At 31.7% G+C, this 20536-nt stretch overlaps 1 long non-coding RNA gene and 1 pseudogene across 1 annotated transcript; both read left to right on the forward strand.

Moving 5' to 3' along the window:
- Positions 1–2066: 2066 nt before the first annotated feature.
- On the forward strand, positions 2067–2665 carry LOC107953306 (uncharacterized). Its single transcript, XR_001699177.2, has 2 exons — positions 2067–2312; positions 2415–2665. It is a non-coding gene; the product is annotated as an uncharacterized lncRNA (long non-coding RNA).
- Positions 2666–3114: 449 nt separating this feature from the next.
- LOC107959440 (uncharacterized protein At5g39865-like) lies at positions 3115–5744 on the forward strand (annotated as a pseudogene).
- Positions 5745–20536: the final 14792 nt, after the last annotated feature.

Raw genomic sequence — 20536 nt, forward strand, 5'->3', positions numbered from 1 at the left:
ATTTTTGTGTCTAACTCTTTAGATTCTCATCTACCACGTCATGATAGCTTGCTAACTTCGTTGAGGACTATTCAAAAGTTGATTTACTCAGATTTTGATTTGAATTAAATTAAATTAAACCAAGTTGATAAAATGAGCTTTTTTTACAAAATATGTTTTTAGTCCTCACACTTTAACAAAATTCAAGATTTAAGTTATGTACTTAAAAAAGTGAAAAAATTAAGTTCCCCTTTATTTATTTAAAAATCTCGGTCCATTTATTAAAATTTTATTATTTTTATGAAAATTTATCAAGTTCTAATTTTGATTAGGTGGCCCTCATATGACATGCATAAAATTGACATAAAATAAACATGCTAACTTGACAAATTTTGATAGAAACTATCAAAGACAATAATGATTGGATTGGGTTTTTAAATTTAGGTATAACCACCTGAATGTTCATCTAACTTTCAGGTTTTATTTTGGTCACATAACTTCAAAAACTTTCAATTTCAACACCAATGTTTTCAAAATTTAAAATTTCAGCCACCCACGATTAAATTCTTAATGGAAAGTTGATGTGGGTCTATCTTTATTGGCCTAATAATTAATTTAGCTCTTCAGTATTTACACATTTTATCAACTTGATCCTAAATCTAATATTCAACAAATTTTGTTCTCAATATTTACAAAATTTGTCAATTTTATTCTAAATCTAAAAGTTTTAAAAAGAGGAAAAATATTTAAAAAATAATTATTTTGACAAAAATGATTTAAAAAATCTAGAAAGCATAAATAAATTATAAATAAATAATAAAACGTATGTATTAAAAATAAATATACTAATATTAAACAAAATAAATTATAAACGATGTAGCTCTCAAAATTGCTTCTTCCCTTGCGGTAATTTACTAGCTATTCATTTTCATCCTTTCTTTTATTTGTTTATATATATATACATATATATATTATATTTTTTTTTTCTCACAAGGTTCCAAATTTTTTTGTTCTTTTCATCTTTCTGGATATCGGTGGAATCTAAACATGACTTCTGGGTTGTCGGATTGTTAGGTGTCTGGTCTTTCCTCCTTGAGCCATTGTTCTTGGGTGTGGAGGGAGTTATGGGAGCCCTTATACAAACAAAGATGGCCTCTTTTGTATGAAGACTTCAAGGTTTTTAAAGTTTTCTTTTATGTAATTTAGCTTTGGGATTGTTGATTTTGGCTCATAGCTTTGCAATGGGTGTTTCCAGTTCTTTTGCAGTGAAACTATTACAGCTTGTTTGGTTCAATGTAATAGGTAAACCATTACAATTCTATTCAGTGGGCCCACCACAAACAGCAGTTTGGTTGAGTGGAATACCCTGTGACGGGTGTATTCCATTACAGCCTTATGCAGAGAATAGAGAGCATTTCTATTCCCTCTCCTCCCCACCGAATGGTCATTCGTTGTTTGGAAAGTCATTCATCTCCCCAATTTTACCCTCCCCAATTTCTCACCTTCCTTCTTTCCTTTCTTCCTTAAACTCCAACCAGTAAAACTCCTCTCACTTATCTCCTTCTGGTAAACATTTTCCTCTATTCTTTTGTTCCTTTCATTTTCCTCTCTACAAATTTTTCTTAGCCTAAAATTTTTCTTCTCTTTTTGTTATCCATTTGAGTATATTTTGCTTCCTTCGCCTTCATCGGAGTCTTCTTTAGGTAAATCTTTTCACTTTTCCGTTGTTTCTTTTGTTTTCCTCTCTGCCAGTTTAAGTAGAGTTTGTTGTGGGGTTTTTTTTCCTAATTTATAGCTTACTTAAATGGTCAGTCATTGCTAAGAACAACACTAGAGGGATTAAAAAGCTTCATTTTTAATTAAAAAATCCCCTCTTTTCCTTTGAAAGTAATCATCCATTCTTTAGAGAGGAGTACTCATTTTTTTGTTGTTTCTAAAGTTTTTGACCTGTTAGCTCTAAAAATTTGTAGTTTGAAGTACCATGTAGTGTAGGATTACATTGGGTTTGGCAATCATTGATGAATGAATTTGAATAGAAAGTTCAAAATTTACCTCTAGTTGACATGCCGAAAAGGGTTAAAATGACCACAATATCATGCATTTTTGTTTCTAATTCAAACTCTAATGATTGTTAGGCTATGTGCTACTCTATTATCATGTTTGAGAGTTTTAAGAGTGTGTATGTTAATGGATTGTAAATATAAGGGGTACTTGTTTATCGTGGGAATCAGATAACTGGAGTGTTAAGGCAATTTGAAAAAAGACCACTGGAACTAGTAGGATGAGGTATCTTCGCCACGTTCCTCGTAGGTTCAAGATTGGTCTCAGAGAAAGTACGAAATTTCTAATTTCATTATATAAACATATTTTGTTCTAGTTTAAGGGCTTTTCCCCCTTTCATTTTGTTAAATATTTGTGTTGGATCATGATACTAGGTACTGAAGTAGCACCGAAGAAGAAGGTTGCAGCAGCTTTGGCTTAAGTTGGCTATGAGGTTGTTTTGATGAATCCATCTATTTTAGTAAAAGTTTTATGGGAACATTACATGAGAAATGTCATTTATTATATTGGATGCTTTTAAATATTTGTAGTTTCTATTTTCATGTAGCTGCTTAGGCTATTGTTGCTTGACACTTAATTACTGGATATTTTTTGGGATGAAGTTAATCATGTGCTTGTTTCGGTTTTGATGCCCTTCATCTTGTTTCAAATTATAGTCTTCCTTATTCGAGTATTGTTGTTTGAAGTATTTTCTACATTTTGTGAGTTACATTTTAGAAAAGTATAATCTTTGCTTGGCACTTACCATAATAAAATTGGAGGTATCAGTCCTTTTTATTATATAAATTCTGCAGCTGATGCTGAAACTTCATTGTTCCAAAACACATGTTTGATGGTATGTGCTGTGAATCAAATTATGTGATTTTAAAATTTTCTTTGTTTTATTCCATTTGAGGTTTAGGTTCTTTGCTTATCTTAGTGTATTTGGCATGATATTTTTCTTGCCCAATCTCTTATGTCTAACCACATGCATCAATTAGTGGAACCCAAAATTTGTGGTCCGATCATAAAACTGGAAAGTTGAACAAACTGATCGTTTGCAAATCATTTTTATTCTTATTTTTTTGTTTTGTCATGGTTGTATTGGAGTTTGCTATTATTTTGTATGAAATCGTGGTTGTTTATTCAGTTGCTGAATCAGAAGTTGAAGGATTGGCTAAGTCTAGAAATCAGAGTAAATGAATCCTTTAGAAAACCCTTCCATGTCTGTGCAAGCTAATTCTGAATTGTGAACATATTATTAAATAAAATTAATTTTTGATGGTTAAACAACAACTTGAATCCAATCAAATTGGACAAATATATGGTACGTAATCCCCAATAGTTAACGGTTGCAAATTGGAGGAGGATTATTATTGAACAGAACAGGTAAATTTCTGATTATGTTTGTTAACGGTTGCAAATTGGAGGAGGATTATTATTGAACAGAATAGGTAATTTTTTGATCATTTTTTTTTGTTTATTTATCAAGTTATTAATATATATTCGTTAAAAAATTAAAAGTTGTATCCGCATTCGCTTATTAAAGTAAAATATATTCAATTAAATTAAATGAATTTTTTGGGGCATATTTTTGAAAAATGAAACTTTTTTTTACTTTAGATATAAAACAATCAAACAAAAATATAATACTTATATAATAGATAAACAAAATAAGCAAAAGCAATAACAATTATATAGCAATTAAACAATGAGTTTATAAACCAAATTCAGTTTAATAAATTGAATCTCAAACTTTTTTGAGATTGTAAAAGTTTATAACATATGGATTATGACATATAAACTAATGAAATCATGTAACTTTTTGTTAATACATGAATGTTATGTTTGGATGTGAAATATAATTCTCAAGTTATTTATTACTTCTAATATTTAATTATTTTTTCTTGTAGAATAATTAAATTATTTGTTTCACTAATGATATTTTAGCACATTAAATATGTATTGCAGTTTAAAAATAATAAAGTGATTATATATTTTTTATAGTATTATATATTTTGATTTTTTAACTCATATAATAATAATTATATTAAGAATGTTATTAAATTGTTTTTTTATTAAATTATATTTAATAATTATTATGTTAAAATATGGTTAAACTATTTATTATTTTTATTAAATTATTTTCAATAATAATCTTATTAAAATTTAATAACAATAACAATAATCATCTACCTTAAAAAAAATCCGCTAAGGGTATTCTGGTCATTTTAGTTTTTTTTTCTTATGCTATTACAACATCATTCTATTCAACCAAACACAAGAATATTATTACAGTTCTATTCCATTCCATTCAACCAAACAGTTGAATTACTTATTACAGCTCTATTCAATTACAGCTCTATTCAAATACAGCTCTATTCAATTACAGTCCTATTCCATTACAGTGAACCAAACGTACTGTTAGTGTTGAAGTAAACCAATGTAATTAAATATATTAAGCAAGCTCAATTGTTTGAAAACCATAAATAAAAATGATGGTAGGGTTGGAGGGGAAGAGGAATCGCTTATTAAATTTGTGCAACAATGTTTACAATCTCAATCACTCTGAAACCGATCGAATGCCTTAAATCGTTGGGGTTCGTGTTCAAACCAAAGCTGAAATTTGCTTAAATTGGTTGGAGTTCATTACTATGAAAAAATAAATAAAAGAAAGGATGAAATTGAAGGGCAAGCAAATTACCACAAGGGAAGAAGCAATTTTGAGAGCTACATCATTTATAATTTATTTTGTTTAGTATTAATATAATTATTTTTAATGCATATGCTTTGGTTTTTTCTTTATTATTTATTTATGTTTTTTAGAATTTTTAATTATTTTTATCCAAAAAGAATTTTTTTAAATTTACAAATTTTTATAAATATTTAAGGTTAAATTTATTATTATTATTAATTTAAATTAGAACTATATGATAAATTTTGTAAACAATGGGAGTTTAATTTGTTGAATTTTATATCACTTTGGTCCGAACCTAGACCCGTCCCTTCCCGACCCCACGTCATGTAACCCCTGCCTCGGCCTGGAAGCTGATGGCTTCCGCCTCTCCCCCCATTCCCAACATCGAAATTTTTAACTCTAACTTAAAGGAAAACACTGATCCTAAATTAAACAGAAACAGCACCTTCTTGAAGCAACCTTCTTCCTTGCTAAAAAAACTCGAATCCGGAAATGACACTGGCTTAGAACCATCCCATTTCAGACAAGTTCTACCAAATATGCCCTCCAAACGGGGAAAATAGAGTGGTGATTTATATAACGACGTTGAGGGGAATCCGTAAGACATTCGAAGACTGCAATGCGGATAAATCAGCGATTGAAAGTTTTGGGATTATAATTTGCGAACGGGACACTTCTATGGACCCTGGGTTCAAAGAAGAGTTGAGGAATTAATGAATGGGAAAGGGAAAGAATCAACGAGCCAAATGACGCCGCCCCGAGATTTTATTAAAGGACGTTACATCGGGGGAGCCGATGGAGTGATGAGGATCATGGACGAATGTTGGTTTGATGCTTTACTTAGGGATTGTCTAAGAGAAAAGCAGGGGAGGTTTGCAGTGGCTGCGGACATGTGAGGTTCTTGCCGTGTTTTTGGTGTAACGGGAGCTGCAAGATGGCAGTGGCGGTGAAGGAGCCGAGGATGATGGTGGTCAGGTGTACTGAGTGTAATGAGTACGGTCTCATGCATTGCCCCATTTGTAGCTGATAAATTATGGGGTTTACTTTTGGCATATTTAATAATCATTAATGTTGAGGTGTTTGATTTCATGCGTATATGCTTTAACCTTATTTGGAGTATCTTCTTTGATTTTAATCTTTATGTTGGTTTATATGAAATTGTTTTTGCTATGCTAATTTTAGTAATTCTAGCAATGCTGTGTTTCTACTTTGGAAAAAAAGACTTTTGAAGATATTTAACAGGGTTATGTGTCATATTGCCATTGGAAATCTATTACTACTACTGTGGAAGTGTGGATTAATAGTTTACATAATTATTCTCTAGGCCAGATGTTTGAAAAGATTGCTCAACGTAAATAAGATTATCTATTAATAATGATACAAGTTACAGAAGCTTGTTGAAATTCTCTATATGGAAACAAAGTTGCTTTCACAGACTTCACCTGTGTGAGTGTTAAGTGATTAGTCAGGTGGTTAGTTTGTTAGTATTTGTTGAAGGGTTGTTACGTAGTAGTTAGACTTCATTTTCTTCTATATATAGGACTGTGTATACTGTATGAAGTAAGAAAAAGTTTCACAGAGTATTACCTCTATTAGTTTTCTCCTCTTTCTTCCTTAGAAATATCTTTCTTTTTGATTCTTCTAGCACCACTGATTCCTATGTGTCATTGTCGGTTGGGAGCACGTCGTGGTGTCCAAATTCTGGAGCTACACATCATGTGTGTCAAAATGCCTCCAATCTTCATACCTCTACTCCGTATTCAGGTAATTCATCGCTTCTCATGGGTAATGGGGATTCTACTAAGATTTCATTTATTGGGGATACTACTATACCTACACACAAGAAATTGCTTCATTTGTCGAATGTCTTATGTGTTCCACGCATCCGAAAAAATTTACTCTCTATGTTTAAATTTACGATTGAGAACAATGTTTTCTTTGAGTTTCATCCGTCTTATTGTGTGGTTAAGGACATCCAGACACAGGAAATCTTGCTGCGGGGCCAAGTTCATGATGGGCTCTATCATTTTTCAGCCGAGTTGGTTGCTCTCCGTCCGCCTGCTTACAACACTGCAGTTCAGGATTGCTCCACGGGTGATGAGGTTTTTACGTTATGGCATAAAAGACTTGGTCATCCTTCTTTTGTTATTGTAAAGACTGCTCTTGATCAGTGTCGGATTCCTTTCAATAAAAAATGCCTTTGATCATGTTTGTGTAGCTTGTAAAAAGGCAAATCTCATAAGTTGCCCTTTTCATAGTCTCACACTGAATATACTGAATTGTTTGAATTGGTTGTTTCTGATTTGTGGGGACCCGCATCTGTTTCTTGTGAAGGTAACTTGTATTATGTCTCGTTTATTGATATGCGTAGTCGATTTACTTGGGTTTATTTGTTAAAACGGAAATCACAAGCCGTGGATTGTTTTCTACAATTTCAGAAAATGATACTTACTCAGTTTGGAAAGTCTATAAAGAAATTTCAGAGTGATTGGGGTGGCGAGTTTCGTACCTTTGCTTCTGTTGTAGCAGATAATAGGATCATTCATCGCCTTACCTGTCCTCACACCTTAGAACAAAATGGTGTTGCTAAGCGTAAACATCAACATATTTTGGAGACTGGTCTCACTGTTCTTGCCCAAGCTAATTTACCTATGGCTTATTGGGGTTATGCTTATTGTAGTGTGGTTCATCTCATTAATCGTCTTCCTACTTTGTTCTAAAGGGTAACTCTCCGTATCAACGTCTGTTTAGTCATACACCAACCTATGATCATCTTCGGGTATTTGGTTGCTGTTGTTTTCCGTATTTATGACCTTTTGTTACTCATAAGCTTGATTTTCGATCACAACCGTCTACATTTCTTGGGTGTAGCTCGCAACATAAAGGCTGTTATTGCTTAACACCAGAGGGTAAGGTTATTATCTCTCGACATGTTGTTTTTGATGAGTCTAGGTTTTTATCTCCTGTCACTACGACTTCCGGTGATCTACATTCTCCGTGTACTACTACATATGTTCCTGTTATGTGTTCTGTTTCTTCTATGAAGCCTAGGAGAGTTCTTGACACTGAGGTTGCTTTGACCAGTCCGAATCGTGTGGTGTCTTCCTGTGCTCCTTGTGGTTCTCCACCAGCTTCTCCAGTCAGCCCAGTGTCTGCATCAGGGTCTAGTGCTGGACCTGATTCTTCCTCATCTAGAAGTGCTCCGTCTTCTCCTGCCCCAGTTTCTGTTCCTGCTGCTTCAACTACCAATACTCATGCTATGGTTACTCGGTCTAAGGCTAGGGTGTTTAAACCTAAGGTGTTGGCTATGGACAAAAATGAGTCTGAGCCAGTTTTTGTTGAGGAGGCACTTGCTCATTCAGACTGACATTTAGTGGTGCAAGCTGAATATGATGCTCTAATTGCTAACTCCACATGGGAACTTTGTCCACTTTCTCCTGGTCGTAAAGCTATTGGTTGCAATGGTTGTTTAAGGTGAAGACTAATCTTGATGGGTCTGTTTCTCTATGAAAGGCCCGATTAGTAGCCAAGGGCTGTTCTCAGGTTCCTGGTTGTGACTTTAAGGAAACATTCAGTCCGGTTGTGAAATTGGCTACAAATCAAATCATTCTGTCTATTGCTGTGACTAAAGGGTGGTCTCTATGACAAGTTGATATAAATAATGCCTTCTTGAATGGAGATCTAACTGAAGAAGTTTTCATGCAGCAACCCCCTGGGTTTGTTCAGTCTGGTCCAAGTGGTGAAAGGCTTGTGTGTTGCCTGAAAAAGGCTTTGTATGGTCTACGACAAGCTCCACGTGCCTCGTTTCACAAGTTGAAACAGTTTCTTGTGTCTGCTGGGTTTGTTCAATCTAAATCGGATGCTTCTTTGTTTGTCCGCTCTTCCTTCGAGTTTACGCTTTGTGTGCTTGTCTATGTTGATGACATTGTTATCACCGGCAGTTCTTCTGACAAAATTAATTGTTTTGTTCAGCAGTTACATAATACGTTTGCTTTAAAAGATATGGGTAAGCTTCATTACTTTTTGGGCATTAAAGTTAGTCGGTCTTCCTCTGACAATCTTCACGTGTCTCAGCGCAAATACATTCGCGAGCTTCTTGATCGGGGTTCTATGTCTAACGCCAAAAGTGTTCCTACACCTATGGTGAGTTCATCTATGTTGTCTAAAAATGGGGGTACACCTCTGGCTGATCCAACTGAATATCGCAGTCTTGTGGGTGCACTTCAGTATATTGTTTTAACTCGACCCTACATCACTTATGTTGTTAATCGGGTGTGTCAGTTCATGCATGCGCCCACTACCTCTCACATGGTGTCATTAAAATAGATTTTGCGATATCTACGTAGCACTCTTTCTCATGGGCTGGTTTTTCACCGGTCTGATCGCCTCTCCTTGGCCGATTATGCTAATGCGAATTGGGGTCTTGATTTTGATGATCGAAGGTCTAATACGGGGTACTATGTCTATTTTGGTCATACCCCTATTTATTGGTGTTCTAAGAAGCAGTCGGTTGTTCCTCGCTCCATTGCTGAAGCCGAATATCGCAGTCTTGCTACGGCCACTAGTGATATTACTTGGCTCGTCTCACAACTAGCAGAACTAAATGTCAAGTCCGTTGATCTTCCGATAGTATGGTGTGATAATTCTAGTGCTGTGGCTGTTGCAGCTAATCCGGTCCTTCACTCCAAGGTCAAACATGTTGAGCTTGACTTGTTTTTTGTTCGTGAGAAGGTGGCTAGTGGCGACTTGATTGTTGGAGAAGTTCAAGTGTGTGACCAAGTGGCGGACGTTCTAACTAAGCCATTATCAGTGTCTATGTTTAATCGTTTTCGAAATTTTCTTAGGGTGTTACCACTCGAGGAAGCTGGGTGAATGTTAAGTGATCAGTCAAGTGGTTAGTTAGTATTTGTTGAAGGGTTGTTACGTAGTAGTTAGACCTCATTTTCTTCTATATATAGGACTATGTATACTATATGAAATAAGCAAAAGTTTCACAGAGTATTACCTCTATTAGTTTTCTCCTCTTTCTTCCTTAGAAATATCTTTCTTTCTAGTAGTGGGTTAATGAAGAATGATACAAAATCATCTTCAAGAAGATGCTTGAAAAGATTTCTCAAACTTTATACAGGCTTATCATCATCCATGACAAAGTTATGGAATCTTTTGTGTTTTTTCTTTTCAAGGGTACTGTGATATGTAGCTGATTCTCAATGTACTTTAAATGTTATTACTATCATAATTGAGGGCTTGAAGCTAATATTATGGTTGAATCTTAATTTCTTAACTAACTTAGGCGTGTTTGTCAAAGTGTGGCAAGGAGGATGTGTTGAGGAATTCTTTGGTAAGTTGCTTGCTTTTGGTACTTGTAGGAGCATAACAAAATAGGTTGCTAAGGTATCATGTTAATAACGAGAATTGAACTGAATTCATAATGTGATAATGGTATTTGTAAGCTTTGAAATGGACATATCATGAACGAGGTAGAAGTGTTATTGGCCTTACATAGGGCAATTAATGAAGGAAAATTGCAAACATAGGGTATTTAGAGGGCTGGTGGATGTTGATCAGTAATCAGTTTAATCAGCTGGAATTTGTCACACCCTATCATCCCGTGAAACCTTAGCATGGTGTGGGTTTCCGGAAACAAATTAACTTGGTACTAAGCATTCAAGTCTGTTTTAGTTTAAGGCTTACTCTTGTTGCTTGTCATGTTTGTGCTCTGTATATAAGTATAGACCGATAGATATATTATAGTTGACTAGTGTATTAGGTATTTAGGTCTATGATTTTAGCTCTTATTCCTGTAGTCTTTTTTTCTAAATGCATGGAAATTACTATTTGATAGTTGTTGCTTAGGAGGGCTTCCTCTCTGTAGTTTTAGCTTATTAACTGTGAATTCTCCTGAAGTTTTCAACCATTATTACATGGAAAATTGAAGGAGCTTGGGAACTGAAATAGGTTAAAGCAGTAAAAAATGTTTGTGCCACTTTGTTCTAGAATGAAGAGGATAATGTAACACCATTCATGGTATGGACCCGTTGTTATAATATGGATCTATTTTCACCCTATAAAGTGTTTCTCTTGATCCTAAACTTTCCTGAAATGGTTTCTCAAGCTTGGAATTCCATACAAAGATTTACTAGTATTCTTTTTCTTCATCTCAAACTTGGAATTCCTGATTCACCTTTGCATCTTCTTCAGCTAAAATTTGTCTTTTCCCATGGCCTCAGTACGATTGCCGAGGAATGGGCTAATGGCCCAATGGATATTGCTTCTTGGTAACTTGATATTATTTTAAAGGTTAAAATATGCTTTAAGCCCTTGTATTCTTCATATATTTGGAAATTACCTTCTCTACTTATTCAAAATCAAAATTCAAGTTAAATTCTTAGCACCATTAAAATTCTTTTATTACATTTTGAAAAATAATTGAATTGAATAGAAGAATTTTAATTGTAGTAACAATTGAACTTACATTTGTATATCTGAGAAGTGTAGAGATTAAATTATTTGAAATAAAAGTAGGGATTAAATTTCAAATGTAAAAAGAGTATAGGGAGTTGGAGTATATTTTAACTTATTGGGTTAATGTAAGTTTTGGATGTTGAACTTGGCAACTATATGAACTTTGATACATAACCTTTGTTTTGGTTCACATTATTCTTGGAATTTGATAACTTTTTTTCAATTTGGTCTTTGAATTTGAATTCCATTAAGGTAAATTATATATATATATATTAGTTTTTAGGTGATAATGTGGCATAATATTATAATGTATGTCATCACACTTTTAAGAAATACAAGTTTATGGACTAAATTAAGAAAAAATTGTCATATAGAGCAAAGTCAAGCAGGTAGGTCCCCAGCATCAAAATCCCCTTTGAGTTTGTTTGACAAGAGTATTCTTGTAATAAGAAATATTTAGATATGATTAAGAATATATGGTTAATGTAAATGTGTTAAGATTTTAATAAAAAAAATATAATACAACGTACACAAAGCCGAAAAGCAAATCATAGAAAAGGACAAAGTAGTGGCTTTTTAAACTTATAATCACATTAGATTAAAGAAATGATTCCATATGTTGATGATGGTGATGAAACGATGGATTAGCTTTCTCAACTCAACCTTACACCCTCTTTATTTGTAGACGTACTTATCCATCAAAAGATTATTATAAACCATGTATGTAGATGGTACCCTTCATTCCATTCTCGATGTTACATTTTGCCTTATGATATGGCCCTACCCTCACCTAACCCTATTTGATTTCCTCTATAACCATCCCCCTTAATGTGCTTCCATAGCTTCATGTTGCATGGATTTATTTTTAATTAAATGTTAAGTCACTTTATTAACAAATAAATTTATTTCTACATAAAACCCTATGTTTAGTTTTAGGTAAGTTGCATGTAGTTTACAAATTTAACGCAAGGATTGCTAATATTGTGCTTTATTTGAAAATTTGACAAACAAAACTCAAACTGTTGTGTAAAAAACAAATTAATTCCTTTCGGTGTGGAGTAAGTTCTGTCGGTAAACCCCAAAAATGTTATGGTTGGGATCCTTTCCTGTTATAATTTGTTTTATGATATGAAATTAATTTTATTCGAATCTAAATAATTGTTGAATAAAACGTAATATTTGAATGTTTAAATTAAATTTAAAAATTTTAAAAATTTCTATATAATGAGACTTCTTTCAATCACTTCAATCTTAAAAATTTATATTTCCCATTTTTATTTTCAACTGTAATAAAAAGATGATGAATCATTTTAACGTATACAAGTAATTCTTATGTAGTGCCTATTGTTATATATGGATTTGTAATAATCAAACCACGATTCCTTATCATTCAATGATACTCATTTATTTTTAATACAAAGTGCTGTAATAACTAATAACTTTGGGTCCATTTGACTATTGACTATATAACTATTTGAAGAGAGGAGCAGTTTAATTAACTAGATATTATATATATTCTTGGTAATATTAGTCATAATAATGATAGGATATATAGGGGTTCTATTTTTTCTAAAAAAGGGATATAAGTATATATCTATCGCCTCATAATAAATTGGCATAAAATTCTAAGTTGGAAGCATGTGATAATAAATGGATGAAAATGCAGGCAATTAACAATAAGGTATTCCAGCTAAATGAAAATAAATGTGGAGAAAGGATGAAAAGGGATTGGAGGTGAGTTATTAAACTGTTCTCTTATAAAATAAAGATATACTCAGTGGATACTTGGAAATTATTTGGTAGAGAATTTTTTAGATCTCATAAGTATGATAAGGTAGATAATTTTTAGTGAAATAATAAAAGAAATATTTTAAAAAAAATACAAATGTCAATTTTTTTAATTATGTTTGGAGAATAGAAAAAATACACTACTAATTTATCAAATATTCACCCTTATAGTATTATATTTATTATGAAAGCCAATTCAACTTGCTAATAAGTTATTTAATAATAAATATTATTATTTATAATTTATAATATATATAAAACACGAGTTTGAAAATTTTTTAAACTGACGAGAATATCTTTTATTTTTCATTATATTATGAAATAAAATTTGAAAATAATTATAATTTAATTTATAATTATTTGTTAAAAATTTTGTGTTTATTGATGAAAAATAAAATTATTACTTGAATAGAACTATAAGCATCTTAGTTATTATTTAATTGATATTAGAGTTATATATCAATTAAAATTTAAGTTTAGCCTTATAAATAGCATACGGTAAATAAACATATTCAATCAAGTATCATCTAAGAAAAATTACTGGTAAAAAATAGAGATTTTTTACTATTAATAAGTTAGAATTATAAAAAATAAAGAATTAAAGTAATGGTTATTCGAAGAGGTAATATCGAATCATATTCAAACAAAAATGGTATCGGAGAGTGATAGAAGATTATATTAATTGATGATGAGTTAATATGATATCATGGTATTATGATATTATTTTTTTAAAAAAATTCTATAAGTTTATACTATGTGAAGCAAGCGCTTTTAAAACCATTTCTTCTTTTATTTATTTGTTATTTATTTGGTGTAGGTGAAAATGTTTTGTGGGTTTGTCTTGAAAAGAAAATCAAATTTCAACATTTTTTTAATCACTATTATTAAATATGTTTATTAATTTAGTTTAATTATATTTCCTATTTATCATGAACTATTATTATAATTGCTACATGTTATTTTACCTACTTTTTTATTTTATTTATCAAATTAATATTTTAGTTTTCTTTCTTATATAATTCTAAATTTATATATTATTTAAAAATCTAGTTGAATTATCATTATTAATGATAGGTAGCAATAATTAAAAATATGTTATTCAAAAACTAATTAAAAGCTTAATTTTACATGCATTACATGTAACATCATAAGATAGTATATATAAAAGCAAAAGTTTGGAAAACTTTTGAGCTAACGAGAATACATTTTATTTTTCATTATATTACTAAATTCAAATTTTAAAAAAATTAATATTTAATTTAGAATTATTGGTTTAAAAAGGTGAAATAAAATAGAAGTTGTGATTGTTATACCTTTAAAAATAATTATCATTTAATAGAAGTTGTAATAATTACACATTTAAAAATAATTAGAATTTAAATTACATCTATTAGTTAAAAAAAGTTGTACTAATTTTAAAATGGATTTATTACTTGAATAGAACACTAAGAATAAGAAATAAGAAAAAAAGTTGTGATACTTATAATTATAAGGAATAAATCCCAAAATCATACATGAACTTTGATTCAATGTACAATTTGATACATAAACATTAATTTGGTACAATTATACAAATGAAACTTTGATTGTGGTTCAAATGTATATATGAAACTTTAATTTTGATTCAATCATGCACATTTAAACAAATAAATACATCAATTTATTATTATATTAAATAAATATAATTATATGTGTATATAATATAAACATAAAATGATACTATATCAATAATTTTGTTAATAATTTATGAGAATTGGATCAAATCAAATTTTCATGTATAAAATTGCACAAAATCAAAATACATGTATAGAATTGCATATTAGACTAAAGTTAATGTATAGTTTTAAGATTTATCCCTAATTATAATTATAATTATTATACCATTATTAGTTAAAAAAATTATGCAAATAAAATTTGTGCTAATTTTATTGATGTAAAATAGAGTTTTTACTTGAAATCTAAGCATATTAATTATCACTTAGTTAATATTAGAGTTCATTATATTAATTAGTTATTATTTTGAATAATGTTACTTTTGTATTAATTACATAAGATAAAACTATATTATATGTTAAATATGTTATAAATGTTTTAATTATTATTTTAATTATTTATTATAGTATATAAATCGAGAAATTAATATATTGTAATTATATTCAATAATTGTAACACCCTATATTCGGCCTGGTCTCCAAGCCCAAATATCAGGATGCCACACCACAGTCTCATGTTATACGCAACAAGTAAAAGCTCATTCTAAACGAAACGACTTCCATTTTAGTATTTGTGTATGTTTTAAATCAATTATACTCTTTAATTATCATTACATGCTAAACATACATCAAATTGTCCTATAAAAAAGATAAAACATGCATAAAGTCCATTTAGCAAGATCTCAAAACTAACTACGTAGGTATCGATACCAAATGTGTGGTATCGATATTTCTCTCAAGTGGTATCGATACCGCTTGGAAAATTGATACCAAAATTGCTTACTGTTTCTCGTCTAAAATCAAAACACAATAAAATATCTATACAATTGAAAAAAGTATCGATAAAACTAGCCCGAGTATTAATACTCGTGATAGCGTATTGATACCAGCTTACGATTCTGACTCCAAGCACATTTCATGTAATGCCCCTAAAATTTGAGTTTTAATTGCTAAGTTGTGTCAATGATTATGTGTCTGCTTCGATAACTATGTGTTTTGTTTGCTTACTTGAGATCTAAGGTTTAAATCGCATAAATTTTAGAATTTTGTTAAGTTCTTTACTTAAACCTTTAACTTAGGATTCCTTGTTTCAATTGAATTTAGTGCATTTTTATATTAAGAAATAGCCTGCTGATTCCCTGGTTAAGTATTTATCTATTCCCTGGTTCCGTGTTCGAGTCTCTACGTACGCAATAAGGATTAATTTTTGCTCTTTTCTGTTAAAAATTGAAATTTTAAATGCTTCTTCCCTTTACTGTTACTTAAAGGTTTTTGTTTTTTTTACTTATTTTATTTTATTTCCTTATTTCTTGTTCTCTCAAAATTGTTTCTTCTATTTAGCGTTCTTCCTAAAACTTTTCTTTTTAATCTGTTCGCTTTGTACGATTGTTGTGTTGAGTAGTGAAATTGTTTGTTCCGGTGTGCTTAAGGTAAGTTGAGTCAATTGTTTTCAATATATTGCTTTGTTGCTAATTGAGAGTTTTTCCTTAAACTTGAAGTTGATAATCTTGTTGGTGTTGTGTTTCGATGTGTAAGGGGAGATTCAAGGGACGTCTAACGCCTCTCGTTTTACTTAGGAAAGGAGCGTGTATCGGGAATCTGCAGTAAGTAGACTTATGTCATTTTGTGTGGTAAGTCGAAGGTTTCTATGGAACCTAATTTTCGATATTGCGTGATTTGTGAATGTGTTATCGATTTGAGTGTTTGAGGCTTGTTTTAGGCTTAGATTTTGCAATTGGGTGCTTCTATAGCATCAGGTAATAGGTGGGTATCAAAACCTTCTTCTTTTTCTATGTTTTTTTGTCAGAAATGGGGCTGTCGACGACATACAGACTACCACACGAGCGTGTGTGCATGGCCATGTGGGTCACACGGTCATACGAGAGCTTGTGTGGTGAACCACGTAACTCCCTAAGTTTGAATTTGGGGTCATATAGCCACGTCACATTGGCGTGTGTTCGACCGCGTGTGAGAAGTGAGGTGCAGGGGTCACAAAGGTGAAATACACAAGCGTGTGTCCAGGCCTTATAACTCAATGAGTTAAGATTTGAGTCACACAGGTGAGACACATAGGCGTATGTCCAGGTCGTATAACTCATGGAGTTAAGATTGGAGCCCAACGGGCAGGAGACCTGAACGTGTGCCAAGCACTGTGAGGTACATAGATTAGCACACGAGTGTGTGTCCAAGCCGTGTGGAGTGAGATTGGCCACTCTTCGAGTGTGTGAGCCCAAATCGTTAACTTCGATAATGCCGTAATTACCGTTCGAGCTAGTGTAGACAATCTGTAAGATAGGTATCACTGTATTGAACTGTATGATTTGCTTAATTATGACTATAAGTTAGGTCTATTATACTTTGTTGTACTGGAATGTGTGGTTGTATCTATATTTGAAATACGAATTGATATCTGTTATCTATTCCGCATCTACATAGGGCGAGAGTTATGATTTGAAAGAAGTATTCTGTAATGAACTGGTGGTCAAACCACCTCAATATTATCTAAACTAGTAGTAAAACTTTGAACATTGCAACGTGTCATACGAACACTATGAGGTTGTAGGGATAGATGGGTATTATTGTACCTCTTGGTGTGTAGGGTGGATGGAGATGGTGTGTAGCGGATGGAATAGAGAATTGTAACTATATCTGTACTGTATGACATGTGCACCTAGTCATATTTGTGTTATATGTACATCTGTAATAGCCTACTACATATCAGGATTGTTATGCTTGGATCCGTTTAATTTGTTGATCTGTCTTAGGAGACTAAATTGATTTCTGAATAGTTATTAATATCTGAGTTCTTGCATGTAGGCTAGTTCGTATATGTTGAGTTTTACAATGTAACACACTAACTGTTTGAATGAATTTCAGGAAATGCCCAAAAGTAAGCGGCTAGCGGATGTGAGACTCAGCCACCTATTGGACTTATATATGTGTGTGAACTTACGTTTTAATTCCGTAATGTTTTATTAACTTCCAGGATTTAACTATGTTTTGAATATTGGATGCTTATAGCTTTAAGATGGTAGTAGGCTCGCTTTATGTATAACTGTGTTCTAGAAAGACATCATGACATTCTAAACTTAGCCTTGTCATCTAGGTCGGATCTAGGGTGTTGCATTTCAAAATCACTGAGGTATCATTTTTGCAACACAAATATTGATACCTCTATTTTAGACCAGAAAAATATAACATATATCAGCATAAAAATCATTCTAACTTGTACCAATTCATCATGCTATCATATCATCATCAAATAAACATCAAAATGGTCGTAATAATAGTCTCAAACATTAAAAGTAAGTTAGAGCAATAATCAACATAGTACAAAATGAATCTCATAAACCTAGGAACAAATAGTCTATGGAGGCATCCAAAACATCATGGAAAATATCAATAACAATCTACCACATTGCCTTATTCCCAAAATGAAAACAAATAATGATAACACCTACGGAAATGGACTTGCTTGGATCACCCCTTGAAACCACACCGCTCACACCGGTACTTAACTATTTTGTAAGGGTTTTAAGAAATGAGTGGGTGAGCTTAACAAGCTCAATGAACACTCAGAATAACCATAATGTACATAAAATATCAAAGGTTAAAAACGAGCATACTACAACACGTTCACAACCATATTTTAATCAAGTCAAAATATTATAATCGCATTTCATTAAATCATAAAACTACTTATACTCCTACATGCAATTACACTCAAATCGCTTATATATAATTCATTTAACAATAATTCATCAAGACTAAACAATGTATACATGCTTTAATAACCCATAAGTCTAGCTAATATATTCACATGCATTCACAATTTAAATGGAAAAGATCCAAACCACAATTACATACACAATTTACTATAAGAGCATACTAACATTTTCATGAAACTTAAATCAACTTATTTAGCATATTATGCATATGTTTTTGCATCCATCTCACATCGTACTATTACAACATATAAGATCACATTTAAATGATAATTTGGCACTTGAGCTATGAAACGTAAAAGTGGGCTCTATCACCACATATCAGATACACGGATCTCCAACACACTAATTGACTGATAGAGTCAAACATATCCCTAAAGGTGAGCATAAAACTAACACTCTCCAACACACCAAACATGTCCCGTTGAATAGAGCTTAGCTCACATTCCCTTATCTATCCTAACATGTCCCAAGGCCTCAATGGCCAAATCACAAAACAAATATAGGTGAGTGCTTACAATCCTATGGCATGCCAACTATATCCAACGGTCTCATAAGGTCAAAAGGCCAAAATATCCACAATTGCACAATTTTAATTACTAATTTAATGCACATTATCTCTGTTCATAGTCATCAATTCACATCACAAACTTGTACATAATGCATGCTTATCAAAATCACATTTAATTGCACTTAAAATGCCACAATAATGCTTATTGAGCCATCACGTATCAAACTACATATGAGTGCATTAAAATCAGTTTATCACATACATAACCTGTTACATTAGCAGCACATTCAATAATTCAACACATACGTACTTACTGATTTTTGTTCACTTTCACTGCATATTTATAATGCTAACACAACATCATCACTATTATTCGGCATATTTAATATGCCCACAACACAATTCACACTAGTCACCACACATGTATCATATCACAATATCACATCATAATAATCACTCCATAAATATTCTCATAATCACATAATTTACCAAAAATAAAACAAGGGAAATAGAAATCTTACACTCAAAACTTAGGATAGGGTTTAGGTTATTACTAATCTTCTAATTAACACTATGAATAGTGTCTACTAGCAGCGGTTCCAACCACTCACCGATTACACTTCTGTCGAAAAACTGAAAGTTTAAACTAGCTTTTCCTTGCCTGTCACCTTGCTCGAAGAAGGTTCCAATGGTTCCAATGCTTCACACATAATAACCACACAATTTACACAATCAACATTTAGCCAAAGACTCACTTAAACCAACCAAAAATGCAAGTCTAAGCTATATTCCTTAAGAAACTAAAATTTTGACTAACAAACTCGAAACTCAAATATCTTCCTCTATACTTAATCTTTTTGCCTAAAATTGATTCCTTTCATCTAATTATTCACATACGACTAATTCTCAACCTTTAAACTACAAAAAACTACTCAATTCATGGTATAAAAAATTTCAACATATTTATGGCTATTTTCACGAAAATTCATTAAATCCTTAGAAATCCTTAACGAAACTTTAAAGTAAGTTAAACCTTCTAATCACATCAAAATTAATTGAAAAACACTTTGAAATATCGTTTTTATGCAAAATCTCGAATTTCACCATTAACGACCCAAGTTTCAGCTTTTATTTAAAACATATGATTTAATGGCTAAAAATTCCGTTTAAAAGACTAGATTACATTAAAAACTAAGAGAAAGATGAATGGTTACCTTAGATGGCGAAAAGCCAAGCATTTGATCGAAAATCCAAAAAACCCAAAAACTTGACAATGATGAAATTAATGGTGATTTTGGGTGTTTTTCTTAGTATTTAATATAGGTTTAAGGCTTGGGTGATGATAGAAATAAAATGATTGGAGTTTGAGAACCAAAACTTGAATAAGAAGAACGTAAGAAAATAAAGGATGGCAACAATCTAACATGGATTTTATAAAGATGAAGAGGGAAAATATGTTAATTTTAAAATTTGGTCTAATTCCTCTTAAAAACTCTAAGTTTTTACTCTTTTACAAATCAATCCTATTTCTAAAATTAAAGGTATTTAAAACTCATTTTCAGAAATTGATTTAATTTTCAAAAAAACGTAGTAAAAAACATTATTGATAAACCATGTC

The sequence above is a fragment of the Gossypium hirsutum genome, chromosome A08 (assembly GCF_007990345.1).
Source record: "Gossypium hirsutum isolate 1008001.06 chromosome A08, Gossypium_hirsutum_v2.1, whole genome shotgun sequence".
Taxonomy (NCBI): domain Eukaryota; kingdom Viridiplantae; phylum Streptophyta; class Magnoliopsida; order Malvales; family Malvaceae; genus Gossypium; species Gossypium hirsutum.